The 20,264-nt window shown below is 41.8% G+C and overlaps 1 long non-coding RNA gene across 2 annotated transcripts; it reads left to right on the top strand.

Moving 5' to 3' along the window:
- The first annotated feature begins 10,055 nt into the window (after positions 1 to 10,055).
- LOC148428009 (uncharacterized) lies at positions 10,056 to 14,367 on the top strand. Of its 2 annotated transcripts, none has more exons than XR_015864864.1 (5): positions 10,056 to 10,156; positions 10,469 to 10,592; positions 12,049 to 12,149; positions 12,230 to 12,788; positions 13,731 to 14,367. It is a non-coding gene; the product is annotated as an uncharacterized LOC148428009 (long non-coding RNA). The 2 variants fall into 2 exon arrangements; XR_015864863.1 differs by having other exon boundaries at positions 12,046 to 12,149.
- Positions 14,368 to 20,264: the final 5,897 nt, after the last annotated feature.

Genomic DNA, 20,264 nt, shown 5'->3' with positions numbered 1-20,264 from the left:
TATTTGTGCTTTACCAATATGATGGCATGGTTAAAAACTCAACAAGAACAAGATCACTCAACAAGATCAGCGAAACTGGCGTCACTATTTACTTGGTAGATTTATAACAAAATGTCAAGTATCACACAGCTCTACCATTCGTATTTGTGAATAATAAGTACTTTTACAGTTGCCTTGCCTAAAAGTGGCAGTGCTTCACTGAGCTTTGATCATGTTTAATGTTAAAGAAACAATATTAAGAGGGTTCAGTGTGAGGTTGTGCTAACATTCCATCAACTAATCTGGTTATATACATCAGTCTGCACCTCCGGTGGTTAGAGACATTTCCAGGTGATGCTGTTCAACATTTCCTCTTCATCTTGCACCACCATCTTCATTCCTTCTTTTTTTCTGCACTCACACCTTTACCTTCCCCTATCTCTGCTTCCATTTTCGCAAAGATGCCCCTCACATCCCTCTTTCCTTTTCTTTGCGTCCCCTCTCCTCTCTCCCTGCGCTCTGATGAATTGCCTTCCCCTCCCGGTGAACTCGACCGATAATCCTGGGGAAGCAGTAAAGGACCATCGATCAGCCTTGCAGACAGGCCCACAAGCCACAGCACAGAAACAACACGCTAACAACAAGCCACCGCACTTGGCCCTCCTCTGTACACACGTATGTGCCTGTGTGCGTTTGCATTTTCTACGCAGATGAGGATGTGCCACATGTAGGAGTGCAGGAAGCGGTCACGTACAAGTTTGAGGCATACTGTCCATAGAAGCCACGGCGGTTGCTTTTCCCGTGCTATGTTTAGCTGCCTGTGTCACCGCCGTACTTAGAATACACGGAAGAATTCCCCCTGTGCTCATCCTGCTTCCTCACATGATGCACTCCCTGCCGTGTGTCATCCTCTCGGAATGTGCGCATACACAATATGTGCAAACGCTGAGTGAGTGTACTTGTCAGTATTCCTGTATAGTAGTTGTATATGCATGCAACACACACAGGGGCCATCAATCATGTAGCATACTCCAGGCCCATCCTGACGGAGAAGGCTAAAGAAAATGCACGTGATCTTGGACAAAGCTTGATGGCTACAAAATTGACCATTTGATTGATTGTAACAATTAATTTTAGCACGCGCTTTTATGTCCGTGAAGTCGAGCGATCATTACTTTGCAACAAGCAACCGAGGACAGCTGGTTTATTTAATAATTTTCTCTGCGATACAACAAAGAACAAGCTAATGCTCCAGGCTTAGGGTAATGATAAGGCTCCCGCTATTGCTTTGAGTTATGTCAGGGGAGCTTGGACAGTGCAAAAGACATATATGAAGTCCATTTGTCTTCATCCTGCATTTTCACATAAAAATAAGCCAGTTTGAGCAACTCGAGCACCAAACGGTCAATGGTGATTGTTCTGTCCGCTTAAATATGACAAATGCAGACTGCTTCGATGAGTGCCATTTGTTACATGCCACATTGCAAACCACAGCCATTGTGTACAAGCTTGATCATAAAAAGCTAGTTGCACTGGAAGTAAATCTCAACTTCCACAATCAGTGAGCAGCTTTGCAGTGAACGGGCTAGCGTTCATCTGTTATCTCCATTTTTATACATTTTGGAAGTGTTTATGTGTTGTCCTTCAGTGCCTCTGTCTCTGCTGTCTTTGTTCCTAATGTCCTGGCAAGGCTGACTTCATTAAACTCTGTGTGCCGCAAACACATTTATGTGCTGCTTTTCATTTTTCCTTTTCCATTTTGCTGTGCTACACCAAAGCACCACCACCTAAGCGGAAAATAGAGACTCATCCAGGCTAGAAGCCTTCCTGCGCTCTTTGTGAGTGAGGTGACACCTTGTGGTCGAATAAGGGAACTGCAGGACCAGAGGAACACCAACGCACACGCCACAGGATTGAGAAGAGCAGGAGGCAGGTTTAGCTTTAACAGTTTACCGTAACAATGAATCACAAACTATGTATACTTAGTACCACCAACTAATGTTTCGCCAACCAACCGCCACCATCATGATCAACATTAAAATACATTTACTGTACATAGTAGGCATGATAGTTATCAAAAAGCTGATGTGTGATGTGACAATTGTCATCCGTCCTTGTTTTCATTCTATTTCTGATCTATTTTTCTATTTTCTCACAGTCACCAACCTCTTTTGGTCCGGCTGCACTTCAACAAATACCGCAATAAAGTACAGGAAGAAAAAAAAACATTGGGATTTCAAGCTCCCAGAAAAATGGTTCCAGAATAAAAAAAGCAAACAGAGCTACCATTCTGCATGGCCATATCGCTCAATCCAACATGTGGAAAAAAAAAAAAAAAAAAAAACACGTTCCAAGATAGATTATTGCTTGTATCAGATGTAATCCTCGCATATGAATGAATCCAAATCATCACTTTTCAGGAAACCCAAAGAGCAAAATCAAATAAACAAATAAAAACCTTTGCTTTGTCAGTAAGATTCCAACGTCAAAGAGATCAAGCCGTTTTCAATACCCCTGACTGGTCAATAATTTCCAAAACTGTGAAGAGTGACACAATAAATGAATAAAAAAATTCCATCCATCCATTTTCTAGAGCCGCCTATCCTCACAAGGATAGCATGCTTGCTGGTGCCTATTCCAGCTGGCTTCGGGCAATTGGCGGGGGACACCCTCAACTGGTTGCCACCCAATTGCATGGCACACAGAGACAAACAACCTTTCACGCACCCACCCACACCGAAGGACAATTTAGTATGTCCAATTCACCTGCCATCTATGTTTTTGGATCGTGGGAGGAAGCTGGAGTGCCCGGAGAGAACCCACATGGGCTCGGGGAAAACATGCAAACTCCACACAGGAAGGCCGGAGAGCAAGGTGGATTTGACCTCGGGTGGAATAAAAAAATTCAATGACCAAATTGGAGGTTCTTGCAGACTGTGACAATATTTAATATTATTATCCGTCATTGTTGTATGACACACAGATTGAAAATTGTTAACATAGCTCTAAAATGAAGAGGAGAATGATAAAAACAATGAATTATCAATTAATAATCCAGTATCAATGAATGTTATCAATTAATATGCATTGTACATAAAAGGTAAACACCAATTATACCTTTTTGAACACATTTGTAATTAAAATGGGTTTGTATATTTAAATATATACAACAGATTTAAAATCAACTGAACTTCACTTTGGCAATTTAACACTACAAGAATGATTGCAAAATACTGTTCAACCACAACTCCCTGTGCTAGCAACCAAAAGCAGCGTAAGTCTGCAGTTAAAAAAAACAAAACACCTTCAACAAGTATGAGGCCTTTAACAAGTATGAGAGGGCGTTTCAGGCCCTGATTCTTCTAATACTTTAGGAGTGAATTCACGCGAGGGTGTGTGTGTAGATGCATGGGTGAGCGTGTGTGGTTTCCTGTGAGTGAAGCGCCACGACGACAATGACAGATCGCGGGGGAATGTTCAATTGCAGGTTGTTGCGTCCTGCTGTCATTGGGCTCATCTGTCAAAGGGCAAGGCTAGCTGGGAGGCAGGAGTGAATGGTGTCACTCCTCGTGCCTCCTGCCAACATGGCTGCAACACGGCTGCTCTTGTCGCTGCATATGCTCAAGTGAAATCCTTCTCTTGCAGTCAGGCGATGCCTTGACGTCGTCACATATGTTGATTCCTTTGCGTGGTTTCATTGTGTACTTAATTGTGATTAAGGAGTGCTGAAATTATGAAAATATGTGCACACAAAACTAAGAGTGCACACAAACATGTGTAATTGCTGATTCTGCTGTAAGTCACTCCACGTTCCCATGCCACTTTAGATAGAATCTTGCCTAAAAATATTAACATGTTTGAGCTGTTTGAGAAGATGCTGCCTAAAGGCTCTTGTCTAGTGGATGGAATATAAGGTAAATACTGCATCTCATGTCACTGTGGTACTATTTCACATCGCAACAATGATGACCTCACAGCAGCAATGCTAGAGAATGATCCACAGGGAGGATGCATTACTAAGCTAAGTTGTTAAGTGGATGTCACAGATAACCAGAGCAAAGTGCTCAAGTTCTTATATAAGTTCTGATAAAACAAGAGAGGGGGCACTCATGCCAGGCTTCAAAGTGCATCGTGATGTACTATTTCAGCCATGACAAAAAAAAAAAAAAAAACAGGCAAACAGAAATATAGCTATCGCCATACGTAATTGAGTACATCATCATTCACAGTCGGGGATTTTTACACTAACACTATCATGGATGTTTTTTAAAACAAATCTCCAAATTCACTCTAAAGGGTCGAGTGCCTGCCTGACGTATCCCTGTATTCAGGGGTACATAGTAATCAGCCCCACTGACTTGGCCATCACAACAACCTCAAAAATCTTATAAGTAATTGTGTTGACCTACAGTACTTGCAGATCTACAAGAAAGTTAAAGCAAGATTTCAATTTTTAACGTTAACAATGAATAGGAAACAGCTTTTTTTTAAATCAACAAAAAGTACTTCTGTGTTGTATCATTGTGATGTTCAAATGAGCAGTTAAACACACATAGATGTGCAAAATATACATACACTTACGTTAGTAGTAACAGCGACTACGCTGAAAGTCAAACAATATTGTTGTTTTCTCTGAATCAGCGTAGCCAGAATTGATAAAAAGGTCACAAACGACAATGACTGCAGCACCAAGACATTGATTTTAGGCCTTAAATAAAACTGATTTTGTAAGAGCAAACAGCAGTGAGGCATTATCTCACTGGAATACATGACTGTCCCTTTCTTGATCTCCTCTTAGTAGCCTGCTACTGTGTTGACGATGCTCAATCTTTGTTGCCATTAATTTGGCGCAGCACAGCCACAGTTTGGATCACACCAGAGTAAATGCGTTGTTACAAAAGGCGCTAAGGCTTGGTGGAACATATAGTATTTGCTCTTACTTGCTTTTCCTACCCAGGAAATTGTCTTACCTGGTTTACTCTCTACTCTGGTAACCTCCCTTCAGTCAGTCCACTTTAACCTTACTTCTTCGGTTTTTTGGTTGAAAAAAAAAAAGAGAAAAGCTGTGACGCTATCAATTTAAAGATCTTTACATGAGCACCCTCTACAGCCAAAAGCCCGCAAGTGCGTTTGTTGTTGCACAAGAATAGATACAAACAGGATGGGAAATTACAGCCCAGCAGTCATCCATCTGTCAGCCATCTGACAGGTACATAGCACAGCCAAATATACGACTGGCTCATAAATCACTGCATCTCACTTTATCCGGCCTGTCTTGTCTGAGTAATTAGAAGTATTACGGAGAAGTATTTTGATGTCCCAAAATACCGTTAGATCATTTTATTTTTGATTTTCCGTCACTTTTCCCCCAAACCCTCACACTGAAATGGCCAAATCCTCCTGAAAATCGTATGCATAAAAGTGATTTAGGAGGCACTTAGGGAATCGATCATGCAACCGAATCGTTTAATGTTTAAGGAAGATTCTCGTGATTTGTGGATGTTGAGACAGAGTTCATATTCCCCATATAAAGATTAAAAAGAGGACCTTGTATTTTCATAGTAGACCCTCACCACCTCGTTCGTACCCCTTTGCAGCAGAGCTACATTGCTTTCGCAGATACTTTATGACGGGCAATTTAGCTTCAGCTGCGATCAGAGCCATCTCAGGAATGGCCACGCTTAGAATCAAGTGCAATAAACCAGAGTGGGAAGTAGTAGAGAAAAGAGAGGGGGTGGGGGGTGAGAAAATAAAGGGAGACAACAAGCTTGTCGCCCCCCCCCCCCCCCCTTCCCCCCCATTCCTGGACAAAAGGCCTGAGGGTGAGAGTGGGAGTAGGATTTTTTTTCTGGATGCATACAAACATTCAAACGTTGACAACAGCGGAGCTCCCTGGACCTCCAGCTATCTAGCAGCCCTGCAGGAAAGTGTGTATGAGTGGATATCTGCACACGTTACCTACAAATAAATGCGCGTGTTGTGTTCAAACATTTGGTCTTCCTCACCAGCCAGGCTTTGTTGAGTCTGCTGAGCTCCAGGAAATCTCCTGAGACGGGGAGACTGATTTACACCCTTCCCCCTGAGAGGGCTTTACGGCCTGCGACCCAGCTGAGCAATGGAAGGAGCGAGTGAGCGCCAGGAGAAGAAGAGAGGAGACAGAGGAAAGGATGGATGGATAAAGTTAGAGGAATGATGAAATATGGCGTAGATCGGGCGGAGGGGGATTGCGATATCGATGGAATGCAACATGGTTGCTATTTGCTTGCCGCCCTTCACCTCCGCTCGCATGCTCTCTCTCCCTCCTTGCGCTCAATTTATCCTCGCCGCTCCAATACAGAGCCACACATAGACACACATGCACAAAGAGAGGCTGTAAATCTGCCACAGTGCTGCTGGGATGGAGATACCTAAGACAGACCAGTGCTGTGTTTGGAGAGAATGCAGATGTACCTGCCTCCAGCACATCATCCTCTGTCCCCTCTTCCATCCCTTCATTCTTATTCTCTATCCCGCACCAGATTTGTCTCATGTTCTTAACCCCTTTCACCCTCTACTCAACTCAGATCTCCACTTTGCTCCATTTTCACTTTGGGCATGACTCTCTCCCACTTAAGAGGAACAAAAAGCGCCAGCTGAGTCTGCTTGCATGGTCGAGTCAAAGAATACAAGACAATGGGAGCAAGAGGAGACGCAGATGAGCCTAATAATCGTAACGCATACAGGTCCGCGCAACCTGTTCGCAGCACTTCCTGTGCTTGAGAGCCGGTATCAATCATGGAGTGAAGGCTCTAACTACTCGCTGAGTGATACCCGATGTCCTCCGATGGGCTGCAGTCACTGACCGACACCACTACATGATATGTCTGGGATAGAGCGGGGGGATGTATATCATAAAAGAACCACAAAAGAAACAGGAAAAGTCTTGCGTTTCATTGTCCTCATAATGTTTGCCGGCGATGACAGGTGTAGGTGGTGTAAAAAGCATCTTTGTTCGCCTGACAGTGTAATAACTCGGGCTAGTGTTTCAAACCATCTGTGTAAACGGCGATGGCCTCCAGACAAAACACGCCAACAAACACATGCGCACGCCCTCCCGCTAGCAACAAAGCGTTAACGCCAAGGCCCCGATAGCTGCACAAGACCGCCTCAAACACAGTCGCATGTAAACACATGCCATGCAAACAGGCATGCCTGTATGACCTGATTTACACCAAAGTAAACGCGGTAAGCCGCACATCTCACTGCAACACCTAAACACCTGACAGCCCTCTCATAAATAAAGCTGCCCAGGGACTCCCACATAATTTACACCGGGGCCATCTCCTAAGCTAACACCTAACAGGTCCCCTCTCCATTTTTCACCACAGAGACCTCTCCATTCATTGGGAAAGATAGAAATGGCAGAGTTGGGTTTAATGAAGGGTGTAGGGAAAGGGAGGGGGCCAACTTCAAAAGCTTAAAAAAAAGACACGGCTTGGATTTTGTGATGTGGTGGGTGTGTAGATTTAGGCTCAGTCGGCCCGGTGTACTGTCCGTACAGCGTTGTGTGTTGGGCGAGCGTGCATGAGAATGACCCTGGCCCAAGGCAATGCCTCACCTCACCTCGCCTAGCCATAGCCCAGCTCAGATCAAGGCCCACAGCCAGTTCCACTTCTCCGGCTGCCATAAATCCTCCTGCCTTTGTCTGATCTCTCTTTCACTGGCTGAAACTTATCCTCTTCCATTAAGAGTGATGGATCTGCAACTCTCCGGGCGTCAGTGACTCTGAGGTTACAGGCTCCTGCAGGAAAAAAAAAAAATGCGATTATTGTGACGGAAATGTACATACAGGTGTACACTCACATGAGCTCGAGTACATGAAAGGAGACTTGTGAAGGCAAGAATGAATTGAAATACTTTACAAACTGCAGTAGTGCATGTTTGTGTTTTGTTATGTTTTATTTTATTCCAAGCAGCGGTAACGATTTAAGTTACAGTAGTGTTTGCAAAACCTTGAACGGATTCTAACAGACGCAAAAAGGGCTTGTGCTCCCTCTGGTGGATTCTTCTGGCTATGGGGACAACATGTGACACACAGCAGGAACCATTCACGTATATGAACAGGAAACCTCTGAAATACTATCTAACGTGCCTCCATTTGTCAATCTTGAACTTAACCTACTATTAGTATAATCATGCATGTCATAAAAGACGTGATCATTTGAATGACTATAAATACTAGTCTGTTTATATAAGCGTTAAGGCACATGCCAAGATTGTGTTTTGTTTACTTGTTTTTATTTTAGTGAATGGGTTTTTTTAGGTCTCACTGCAAAGTTGAGATAACGACGTGACAAAATTTTCTCCAGCCACTTCAGATGAGCAGCATGTTTTGTGGATTTAACTGCGGGTGGGGGCTTTCACGTATTATTCAGAAATCTCGAATGTCTTTTGCTATGTTTGGAATTACTGTATGTGGATCGGATGAAAAGAACTACAGCTAAGAAAAAAGGTAGCTTTTACTGTAGATTATACAGACAAATAGAGTTTGGTTTGTGCGTGGGAAAAGTATGATTTGAAGTGCAAGCTGAACCAAACCACATCATTCTCATGATTTTATTTTCAGTTACATAAAATGTATTTTATTCCACTGTGGGAACATTTGCTGGTTACGGCATTTTATGAACAGAGTAGTATAAAAAATTGTTTTTACAAATGAATCTTTAGAAAATAGTAACTAAAAATGAACATTATATTCAGCAGTACAGAAGTAAACACACACATAGACAGAGAGAGAGATACAGAGAAAGCGAGAGAGAGAGCGTGTGTCAAGGTAAATATATGTACAGTACTGAACTCTCTTGCTGAGGCACTTCAGTCCCAGTGTAGGATTTTTTTGTTTGTGACTTGTGTCAACATTTCATTTACTGTATACACGATACTAAAATCATTTCATACACCCCTTGTGTATATGTATGTACTATATATAAAATATAAATGTAAAATCAGTGCATGCATCTTTAGGGCTAATATGAAAGATCCATCCATCCATTTTCTACAGCCCCATATACTCACAAAGGTGACTGGCTTGCAGGTGCCTATCCCAGCTGTCGGGCAATAGGCAGTGGACACCCTGAACTGGTTGCCAGCAGACAGTAGGAGACAGACAGCAGGGCACACAGACACGCACAACCATTCATGCACCCAGTCACAGCTAAGAACAATTTAGTATGTCCTTGATATTAGGTTAGGGTTAGATGGTGATGATGATGATGATAAGGATCCAGCCATCCATTTTCTAGAGCCACGTACCTCATTATTCTTATTATTATCATTATTGTTGATGTTTTTAATTATATATATATATATATATATATATATATATATATATATATATATATATATATATATATATATATATATATATATATATATATATATATATATATATATATATGTGTATGATGTGTGTGTGTGTGTGTGTGTGTGTATGTGTACAGTGGATCCGTTTTTTTTGTTTGTTTGTTTTTTGCTGTTATTTTGATTATTATGTTGAACTTTCATTGTAACCTTGTTTCCTTCAGGGGTATGAAAAAAATCATATTTATAGCCATAAGATGTTTTCTTCAGGAGCTCTCCGAATAGATTGACATTCCCCAAATTGTTCCCATCAGAGTGACAATTGCATCGAAATTAGCATACAGGTCGTAAGACAAAAAGTTGATTCCGTATAGATCTTAGATTTTCGAAACTTTGTCGAAACTGAGTAAGTTGCATGCGGCTATAGCTGCAGGCCACGTGAATGATGTTGCCCTCAGGTGGTGAGAGGAGCACGGCTGTGACTGAGCGTCAAGTCAACCAGCTGAAAGATTCACTACTCGTATTTTCATCTGCCTACTTGTATAGCAGCCCATTTGTGTTTCAATGAATTGTGCGTTTGATTTAGATCGTCGGTGTGTGCGGTTTGCTCGCATCTACATGTGCGCGCGTGTGTGTGTGCTTGAGGATGCTGGCAACCCTTTGCGCATGCGCATTGATCAGGCCACCCTGTCTCAAGAATGTGGTGACCTTCTGCGCCTGCGCGTTGCTCGACCGGACAGCAGAGGCACATAAAAGCCTGCTAAATTGCACTTGGGCAATAAAATGGCAATAAAATGACAACAACAGTGCATTAATCCATCACCAGGGAGCGCTGAAGGTATTGTAAAACGCTATGGATAGAAACAGGAATGATTTCTGAGCTTTGGCAACTGTAATGCTCGTTCAGCATGCCAGGGGCAGTCAGGAGCAAGGAGTGCTTGGGCTAATATTGATAACAAGTAGATACAAGGAAGTATATACACACATATATATATATATATATATATATATATATATATATATATATATATATATATATATATATATAGCCAATCACAGGGCACACAGAGACAAATAACCATTCACACACCCAATCACACCTGAGGACAATTTATTTTGTCCAATTCACTTGCCATGCATGTTTTTGGAGGGTGGCAAGAAGCCGGAGTGCCCAGAGAGGACCCAAGCGGGCTTGGGAAGAACATGCAAATTCTGCACAGGAAGATGCAGGAAGGCCTGAAGCTCGATGGATTTGAACACGGGTCCTTTTTACGGTGAGGTGGACGTGTTGATCGCTTCGCCACAGAGCCGCCTTTCATATTAGTGGTGGGCGAGCCTGGCTTCACTGCATGTTATGCCATCAGGGCCAGCAAGGCCTTTTCTGCTGGCCGAACATAACCTGACATCATTATCATAACTATAATAAACTATAATCATTATAATTATATCTATTATAAAAGTCATTTAATTTTAACTTATATTTACATATTTTTTATACATAAAATTATTCTCCATGTTTTGTTCTTTCCATGTCATATGATATCCATTTGGTTATGCTCCTTCCAGTGTTGTTTTTGGTTAGATTTTTTAGCCAGTTAGAATTCAGCTGACTTGTGTCACCAGGCTGTAGGAAATCAGCCTACAATCAGACCCATTTGAGGGCATTCCAGTCCAGAGTTGAGGGCACGAAGACATATGTGCAGTGCGCAAACGCATATGTGAATGGGCCCATATACAGTAGTTAATAGACAGTTGCAATAGTAAAACAACTCATAAGAGGGCCACATCTAGAAGCTTCACGTTGAACGTGATGTAATTGGATGCTCACTGCAGGGAGGCAATGCTATGTTGATCAACTGTTTTCTACGTTGAAAGATGTTAAATAAAGTTATTAAAAAAAAATGTGTTGCTCAACCAAGATAACCATGTTGCTTGGCTCATGTACACTAAAGGCATCCATCTACTCACTTTTTTTTTAAACCACAATGGCTGAAGACGACAAAACGAAAATTGGACAGATGTGACTTTCAGTATTGGCGTCCATGTGACTAGATTTGATTTGTTGTTGGAAATGAAATGCACAGACAAACTACAAGCAAGTCACTGAAGTCTTTTTGAGGAAAGAAAGCCATTTTGGTCATTAAGCATTTGATTTATTCTTTTTTTTTTTTTAATTTTTAATATGTTAACATCATTTGATGTTGTTCATATTTGATAAGTGGTAAAGAAATAAAATGATTTTCTTATATCAAACTGCGAGTTGTACTGTAATTCAGCCTACAATCTTGTTAAAGCTTGCCTGCTCTTGGTGGACTTCATGAAACTTTGTGGACAAATAATTTTAAATTAATATTAATTATTTCAGGTTTTGTCAGTATCACGTTTAATGATAAGTTTTAATTGCTGATGCGGGTTTATTGATGTTTAAATGCTCTGGAAAATAGTCTGTGAATCACTCGAATCAAGTCGAATCACTGAAGGCCTAAAAGTATATATATATATATATATATATATATATATATATATATATATATATATATATATATATATATATATATATATATATATATATGTAGTATAAATACATAAATAAAAAAATTAATAATATCTCATGGTATAAAAATTGGAATTTAAGTTGTAAATTTAGAACGAGTGCTTTCTATAATCAAGAGTAATTACTGTATTGCAACAAGTGCAAGTTTTTTTTTTGTTTTTTTTTTACTCCAGCAGACAAACAAAGAACTTCATTCTGGAGCATCTAGATTTTTACAGGAGGAGGGAAACTGGTAGACCGAGTGGGTTGGCTCTGACCAGGGGGTTATGGCAAACTGGTAAGTGGGCCCAGTGGGTGACACTGTCATTTCCTGTTGCTCCACTCCTTTAATCTCTTTTTACCGTTGTTCCAACACAGGCTGCCTTCATCTGCTGCCCATGCCTTCCTGCCAGAATTGCTCGACCCCAATAGGAAACAGATGAGCCCCTCTGAGTCTGAGTTGGCGCTCCTCATCAGGGCAACACATCTGACATACATTTTCACATAGCTGGTGTTCTCATTTAATGCTCTCATTTCTGAAGAGTTGCAGCCTTGCTTTAAAAATTGTACAAGCTGATTATTTTGGCCGGTTTGGAACGACAAAAACACAAAAATATCATTTGCAATTGTAGCGTGGAGTCACGCAGGCTGCCTTGCGTACGGTTCTGGAACGAGTCATTTATTTTGAGACGCATCAGCCGCAACATACTAAGATGATCTGATGCACAAGGTTACTGTTTTTTGGAAGAAAGTTTGTGGTTTAAGCATGTACACCTCCTCTCTGCAGATGGAACCAGTCACCATGTAGTCTTTGACTGCACGTTCTAAACTGAACCAGGTGTGCCCATGCTGCTGTGGAAGGGGTCAATAGTGGAAATACATGACCTAGCGCTTTCTTCTTCTCTCTGTAACGACTACTACCCAAGCCACAAAAAAGGTGAATTGTAAAAAAAAAAAGGTGAAATGTAAAATGCAACATAAAACAGCTCAATTTTACTTGCAAGGAAATTACAAGTGACAAAACAAAGTTCTCTCCATTACGACAGGAGTATTTTTAAGTAAAAATCGACTTCTGTATTTGACGAACCAAGATGAATCACTTACTCCAAGTTCTGGTCATTGACAGCACCGTCATGGCAGGAGACCTGGAAAAAAAAGCGTACCCAGTGCCGCCGCTTTACACAAGGCAGCTTCAAGCACTAGCAAAGACGAAAATATCCATTGGACTTGAAGGGCAAAGTCTAAAACGTCTTCCATAGACCTATAAGCCGGATGACTCATTTTACATCTGTGATGAAACTATTAGCTGTGTAACTTTTATTTATAATAAAACACAAGATGCAATCAACAAAAAATGCTAAACAGCATTTTTTGTATACAACCGACAGCAAGCAGCTAATCTTAGCTGAAAGAACTTGATAGAAAATACGTTTCGGTTTCCTCTAACGTTACAGTTTTCCAAGCTAACGCTAACTTGAACTTCTGATGAGTATGTCATTAGTCTGTAGTTACCGTAGTTCACAGAATGTCCGCCTACCTATATTCCGGTTGGACACATTCAACTCTGCATAACGGGGACAGTGGAATGCATATTATATACAGTACGTGATAATACACATTGTATTTTCTGTTTTCCAATATTTTGGAATAGCAAAGTTTGGTTTGGCCGAAATCGTCAGCATGACCATTTTGGAAATGAGCAATACGTGTGAAGTGTAAATTCACATGTTGTGTACAAGGGGTACACAGTTTAAATGTACGTGAATTCATTTTGTTTGTTTAAAGAAACTTTTATGAGTGATTCTTTTTCACCTCGAACTTCCTCCAATGCCGCAAAGAAAAGAAACTTGTGTTTTCTTTGTTTCCCTCACATTTCTAGGACTGGGCCCACTCTGTGTGTATTTCTGTCCAGCAGTGGAGATGGAGTGAATGTTTGGACACGAAGTGTTTGGATAAATGGCCACATATGTGCTACAGAGCCTGAGTGTATAGCTCTGCATCATTCGTGTGCCCTCAGAAGTACGACACCTACGAGACAATCTGCTTCAACAAGATTCCACCATGAATCATCGGCCGGCTCTATTTCACTGAGTTTTATTACAAATGTGTTTACTTCTAATCAGCGTAATGGACTAGACTGTAAGCGCTTGAATACGTCTTTAACGTATATTTATATATGGTCTATATATATCTTGTGAGTCCCCGGTAATGACAGGCCCTGAACAAGGATGGTGGTTGTAATGTTGAAATATAAAACTTATTCAAGAACCTGCCAAGATCCTCTTTATCCTGTGCTGTGTTACAGCCAGGCCATATTTTATGTGTTAGATTTGCTATGCAACGTGGCTTTATAAAGTATTTATCAAGCCTTTACAAGCCTCTAAAAATTATAAAGTCTAGATTTCTGTTGTGAGGTCTGCAGCATTTCAGCATCACATGTTAATATAGAATATCAGTCGTGCGGATGTAGAGTGCATTAGGTTTCACTGTTCTCTCAACTCTAATCCTCGATGGAAAGGGGCTAGAAAAGTCATGTTCACGTGATGCGGTATCATTAAAATATTATACGTGTAGAGTTTTACAATAAACAGATGTGCTTTTACCCTTCTATCAGCACCGGGACGTTTTTCACTCCGCTATTTGCTCGCCGAATTAAACCCCAAAGCATGTAAGGTACAAATACAGTTGCAACATGAGAACATTTACAGCATTGTGCGATGTTGAGGCGGGACAAAGTGGTGGTCAGCTGTGGGTCAAAGACCGTCAAGTCTCAGGCATGGCTGAAAGCCAGCCTCTGAACGTGTCTGCTGCGAATGCTAATGGATTAGCACTCACCACACGTACGGCCGCACGGGGAAACTCAAGACGACTTTTAACAGCAAAGGCCGCCAATAAGTCGCCGTCATAAATACAGGGACACATGATGTCTGAGGGAGTCGGCCTGTACGCCGGATTTACCCCGGGGAGGGTGGCGTGATGGAGAAAAGGGGAGCAGGTGGGCTTTGCGCTGGCTGACTTTGCTCCTGAAGTGCTGCCCTGCAAGCCCTGACTCGAGTTTACAGGCAGCTGTGGCCTTACACACTAACAGCCATGGGTCTCAGCCAAACAGGTAGACCACTCCAAATTTCCACCTACGCCAGACTTGTCCAAACATTTTCCTTCAAAAGCTGCAGGCGGAAAAAAGAAATAACTCATTCACTTCCAGCAGAGTTCAAATGGAATTTTGCTGTCTAGAGCCGGCAATGGCAACCATCTCCAAATTTCAGAAAATCCTCTTTTTGTAGCTTGTGATCAAGTTCTCAAAGCCTTTCTTGATGATTATCAAAGATGTGGGCAATCTCAACTCTTTTAATGTAAATGACAAGGTAAATCAACTCAAATTTCATGTCATCATCATCGCTCATGTTGTTATTAGTGCGTTGCAGTGTATATAACATGTGACACTTTGTGTTTGCATCGTCATAACGATGAATGTTCAAATCTTTTTGTATTTTTTATCTTTTTCACTCCTTTTAACCTCATAATCACAAATTGCATTGACTAGTTTCTTTTGAGGCCCATCTTCCCAAAATCACATAGGCAAGTTGGGAGACAGACGCACACAGTGCGCGGCAGTCCATTGTATGAGAAGGATTCAGGCAGCTTTGAAACTACTGTATCGTTATATATTAATGACTTGAATGCGTTTTTGAATGCATTGCTCCATTTTCATTCGATGTTTGTAGGGGGCCGACTGGAAATGGCGTAGGCCCAGGAAATTGCCTGTTTGCCTGACGCTATGCCGGCCCCTGTTTTTTTTTAACATGCTTATTCCATCCATGCATCCATCCGATTTCTTAGCTGCTTATCTTACCTAGGGTCGCGGACCTGACCTCAGGTGTCACCAACCAGTAGGCAGGGGACACCCTGAACTAGTTGTCAGCCCCTCAAAGGATACACACAGACAGACAGCCATTCGCACTCCTAAACACACCTAAATGCAATTTGGAGTGTCCAGTATTCCAACCCTGCCTGTTTTGTGGAATGTGGAAGGAAACCTGAGTACCAGGGGAAAACCTACAAGGGCAGGGGGAGAACATTCAAACCCAGCACAGGAAGGCCGGAGCCGGAATTTATTCGCAAACTCTGAACTGTCAGGCATATGTGCTAACCACTCGCGCTCCCTGCCACCACATGCTTAATGCACTCTGCGGTTAACTGGCAATCTTTATGGCAGTGTATTCTTGAGGACGACGGAGATGCACTCACAAATGACAGCATTATGACAAGTTTTCACTCTAAATTGTCTTTATTACCATTAATACTTTAGCTGTAAACGTTTTTTAGCGTTTTGTAAATTTAGAAAGACACTCTAAAAATAAGATTATTATTAGTAATAGCAGTAGTTAGACATGTTTTTAACTGACATTTTGTCCAACTCAAATGTTTCAGAGTATATTTGCCCCTGGTTGTCAACACAAGGTCATTGTTCTTGCTGTTGCCAACTTGCCAGGCATGAAATGTTCTTCATGCCAATCAGTGATCCACGTGTCTTGTATTAAAAAAGAAAAATATGTATTTCTGTCAAGTACACTGAAATGTAACAACGTGTACATCGGCGAAAACGAGCAGGCTTACACAAACGCACGGAAGCCACAAGGAGAGCATCATTCGCATCTTTGGTTGGGGAGCACAGCTGGCTTCACGAGGGGTATGAAAGAAGCCATCTGTCAAATGCGAAACGACATCTCTAACAAGAAGAGGCTTGAGGCATGACCTGTCACCTGACTGTAACAATGTCCCGGCATCCGTCTCCTCAAAGATGATCCCATTCAATTTTTTCTTTGCTGGATTTCATTTTATTCCTATCCCATCCTATTCCAGCTCTCCTTACTCATTTGACCTATTCCCAGTGGACCACGAAACATACTGCGGTGTAAGGGTGCCAAATAGTTCAGGTTATTTTTACCAATGGAAATCCAAATAATTGCATTCATTCAGTCGTCCTCTGGTGGCAACAAGGCTTTATAGTGTGTGCTTTAAACACAGACCCTGCTGATTTAACATTTGCTACCCCCAAGTGGGGGCCATTGTTTTGCATGATTTTTACTCCTAATTGCTAAGAGTGAGGATGTTGAGCTTGTCTAATGGGCATTTCGCGACGCAGACGCAGTCGTCAGACACAGTGCGGCAACAGCCTGAATCACAACGTGTAATTTGGCAGCAGGGGACAATGAGCTAATCTCGCAGGAGACCACGTGCCTGCAATTTAAAACCAATCAAGATGCCTTTGCGTTTTATAGGACTGCCACCCGGGCTGTGCAGTAAATAAGAGTTAAGTTTGAATCGCACAATTGTTGTCTGTGTCTCTTGGCATATGTGGGGGTCATTGAAAGGATTCACAGCACATTTGACTGCAGATTTCACACGTTACGACATTAATAGAGCCAATACTTCCCGCTCTTTTTTGCTGCTGCCCTGCCAGTAATTAGGGGCAATTATGCCGGTGGATGATTTCTCTCCATGTAGATTTAGCAACCATCATTAGCCGCAACGGCGTGGCTTTAACTGGAAGAAAAACAGGCATGCGCACAAAAGTTATGGCGTTCGAATTTGTAATCCAATTATCTCCCTCTGAATAAAACACTGCTGCGATCTGCTGTGACTGTGCTATGGTTGCAGTGGACTTACTTAATACTCTCAATCTCTTTTTTCCTTCTCTTTTTGCAAATTAATTTATGGTCTAATTACTGGACAAGCCTCCAGATATGAAGGAACACAAATCACAGCTCCTTACCGGTTGGCAGAAAAATGACACAAGATAATTGAAAATCTAGAAGTGGATCAATATTTAGAAGCCCAAGGTTACATGAAGTGTGACTTTACAATTAAGATGGAAATATGATGCATTACATCCGCAGGCAAATTGGTTGCTCTCATTTAATGTCGAGGGTGAAGATGCCTTTGCACTTTCAGAAGAAAAAAAAAACACTTCAGTACAGACTTGAAAACGCATGTTTCCAACACATGCTGCACATAGACGGCTAGCTTGTAAAATATGTGCCGTTTCAGTCTCACATGAGCACCTTTAGCCACAGCTGCACGCTCAAACACACATGGACAGGTCTGGTGGTCTACTGACAGGGTGCCAAAAAGCCTCCACACCCACCTCTCACAAGGCCCAACCCGCCAGTCTCAAGCATTTACCTCTAACCTGTTAAAAATGATATCAGCTCATAGAGGGCAAGCATTAGCATTTGCATTTTATTAGAAGCGCTGAGATTTAGAGCAGAGGATATATCAGCTCTGAGCAGGCAGAATTAGTTAACAATGCATTACCTGCCTTTTATGGCAGCTATAACTCTTTCCCCCTGGTGAAGGAGGAGATGAGGGAGAGGGGGTGGTGTTGGAGGGTGTGGGGGTGTGTTGAAGGGGGAACCGAGCCAGCGGTGGGTTGGCCGTGGGGCAGCGGTCGGGGAGGGGGTGCTGGGCGTTTGGAAGGAGCCGGCTTTATCTCCGGTGCTTTACCGCACATTAAGTGTGATAGCCACCCAAATTAGAGCATCACATCGCAATCACCTTCACACAGTTCAGTGCGCCAGCCATCACCACCGCGCTTTATATCAGCAAGCAACAAGGTAATGGGCAGATACAGCTGTGGCTGGGATGTGCCTGCATGACCACAACATTACAGAAGCCAGTTCATAGCAAACCTATACAATTAAAGCATTGACCACCGTGTTTGCCTTTTGTGCGCAAAATGGCGCAGTGTGTCGCAGTGAGGGGGTAATTGCTGGGTTTTTTTTTTTTTTTGTTGTTTGTTTTTTTTCGCTGGGACCCCCTCGAACACGCTGTGTAACACTGATTACAACCTCTGCAGCAGTCGCTTTCCTCACCACAGCTGCACAGTAGCTCCCCCAACACTCATTTGTTGTAATGTGCTGCTAGAGGACCCTCCTCTGCCGTGGGCAATGCCCTGTGGAACTCATTTGTACTGGAAGTTGGGAGCATGGGGTTGGGAGTGTGTTTGAAGTAGAGGCTGCTGTGAAATCTAATATAAGACCAGAAGCATGTGTACGCATGTGATTGTTCATTATGCGCACCCAAACACAAGGAGATTGTTGATGAGGTTGTTGACATAGTTGAATGAGATTTTCATAAGGTTACCCAAGACTGACCTCTGAGGGTATTCAAAAGCATTACTATTGATTCAGACATTTGTGGTCACGTTGTCAAGTGTGCCTTGAAAATCTTCAAAGAGGCTCTGCACATGCCGCATCAAAATTGACAAGTAGCTCTTCGCAGATGGACTTTCTATTAAAAACAATAACAGTAATAATTTAATGATAGTCCGAGTCATTTAACAGCATATTTACAATGGAAGTATAATGTGATGTAATATTGAAATGCATGCTTGATACTCAAAGCAGATTTATCATTGAAAAGCTTCTGTAAAAAGACTTGCTGAAATTGTATAGGGTGACAGAAAAGTAACTCCCCATTTTAAAATACTCATAATTTATTCATGTATTTTAATATTTTTCTCATTTTTATGTCTAGTTTTCCATGAAGTATGAGAATGACATTGTTTTTCTTGTTTTCCTTTCAGATGAACGATGTCTAAGATGGTGGAGGATCATTTTAAGAAAGACTTGTTCATGTTGACACCAACACTCTCAAGAATTCTCACGCAATACTCATTGCTACAAGATCTGTGGCTAGAAGAAGCTGGGCATGTAGGGTCAGAAGTCAAGCCACAAATGTAGGCTTACATATTTCAACAGTATATACATGTACACATACACACTTGGTTCTTTGGCTTGAATGTTGTAATAGTATTTCTACATTGAGAAAGTCCACCATAAATGTGTTGCGTGTTGCGCCAAAAAAAAAAAAAAAGCACAGGTTTCTTGGCCATACATGGCATTTTCCTCATTTTGACATTTAGCTCGAAAGCAATGATTCGTTGTGGATGCCCGCTCTGTGACGCTACATGTGTATAGCTGCACATGAGCAGTAGTCCTCCCCTGAGTGCTACTGTGGTTTTCCCAACCAAATCTACCAGCCAGGGCTCGTCAGAATCGTTCCAAGCTCCATAAAACAGCCTGCTGCTTCATCCCTTTGCCCAGTTTAATGGTCCCTGGGGCTGGAAATTTACTAGTGACCTTTGCATTATAGTTACGGTATAAAAGGCTTTTTGCTTGGGAAATTCCATCACTTTAGTTGTAGCTGAGCAGCTCTTTGTATGGAAGGAGACGACAAAAAATAATATTAAGCGCAGAGAGAAAGTGGTTTTGGGGGCACTAGGGGGGCACACAGAATATAATGTCTACTTAGTAAGCTCAAAGAAAAAAAATGACATTTTCTACATATTATGTCCAATAGACATATTCAAACAAATGCCAAAAATTTTAATTTGAGTGTTTTGTGGAAA

Source organism: Hippichthys cyanospilos, chromosome 2, assembly GCF_059441005.1.
Source record: "Hippichthys cyanospilos isolate Australia breed blue-spotted pipefish chromosome 2, RoL_Hcya_1.0, whole genome shotgun sequence".
Lineage (NCBI taxonomy): Eukaryota > Metazoa > Chordata > Actinopteri > Syngnathiformes > Syngnathidae > Hippichthys > Hippichthys cyanospilos.
The sequence above is the reverse complement of the archived record's forward strand: the minus strand, read 5'-3'. Positions and strand labels throughout refer to the sequence as shown.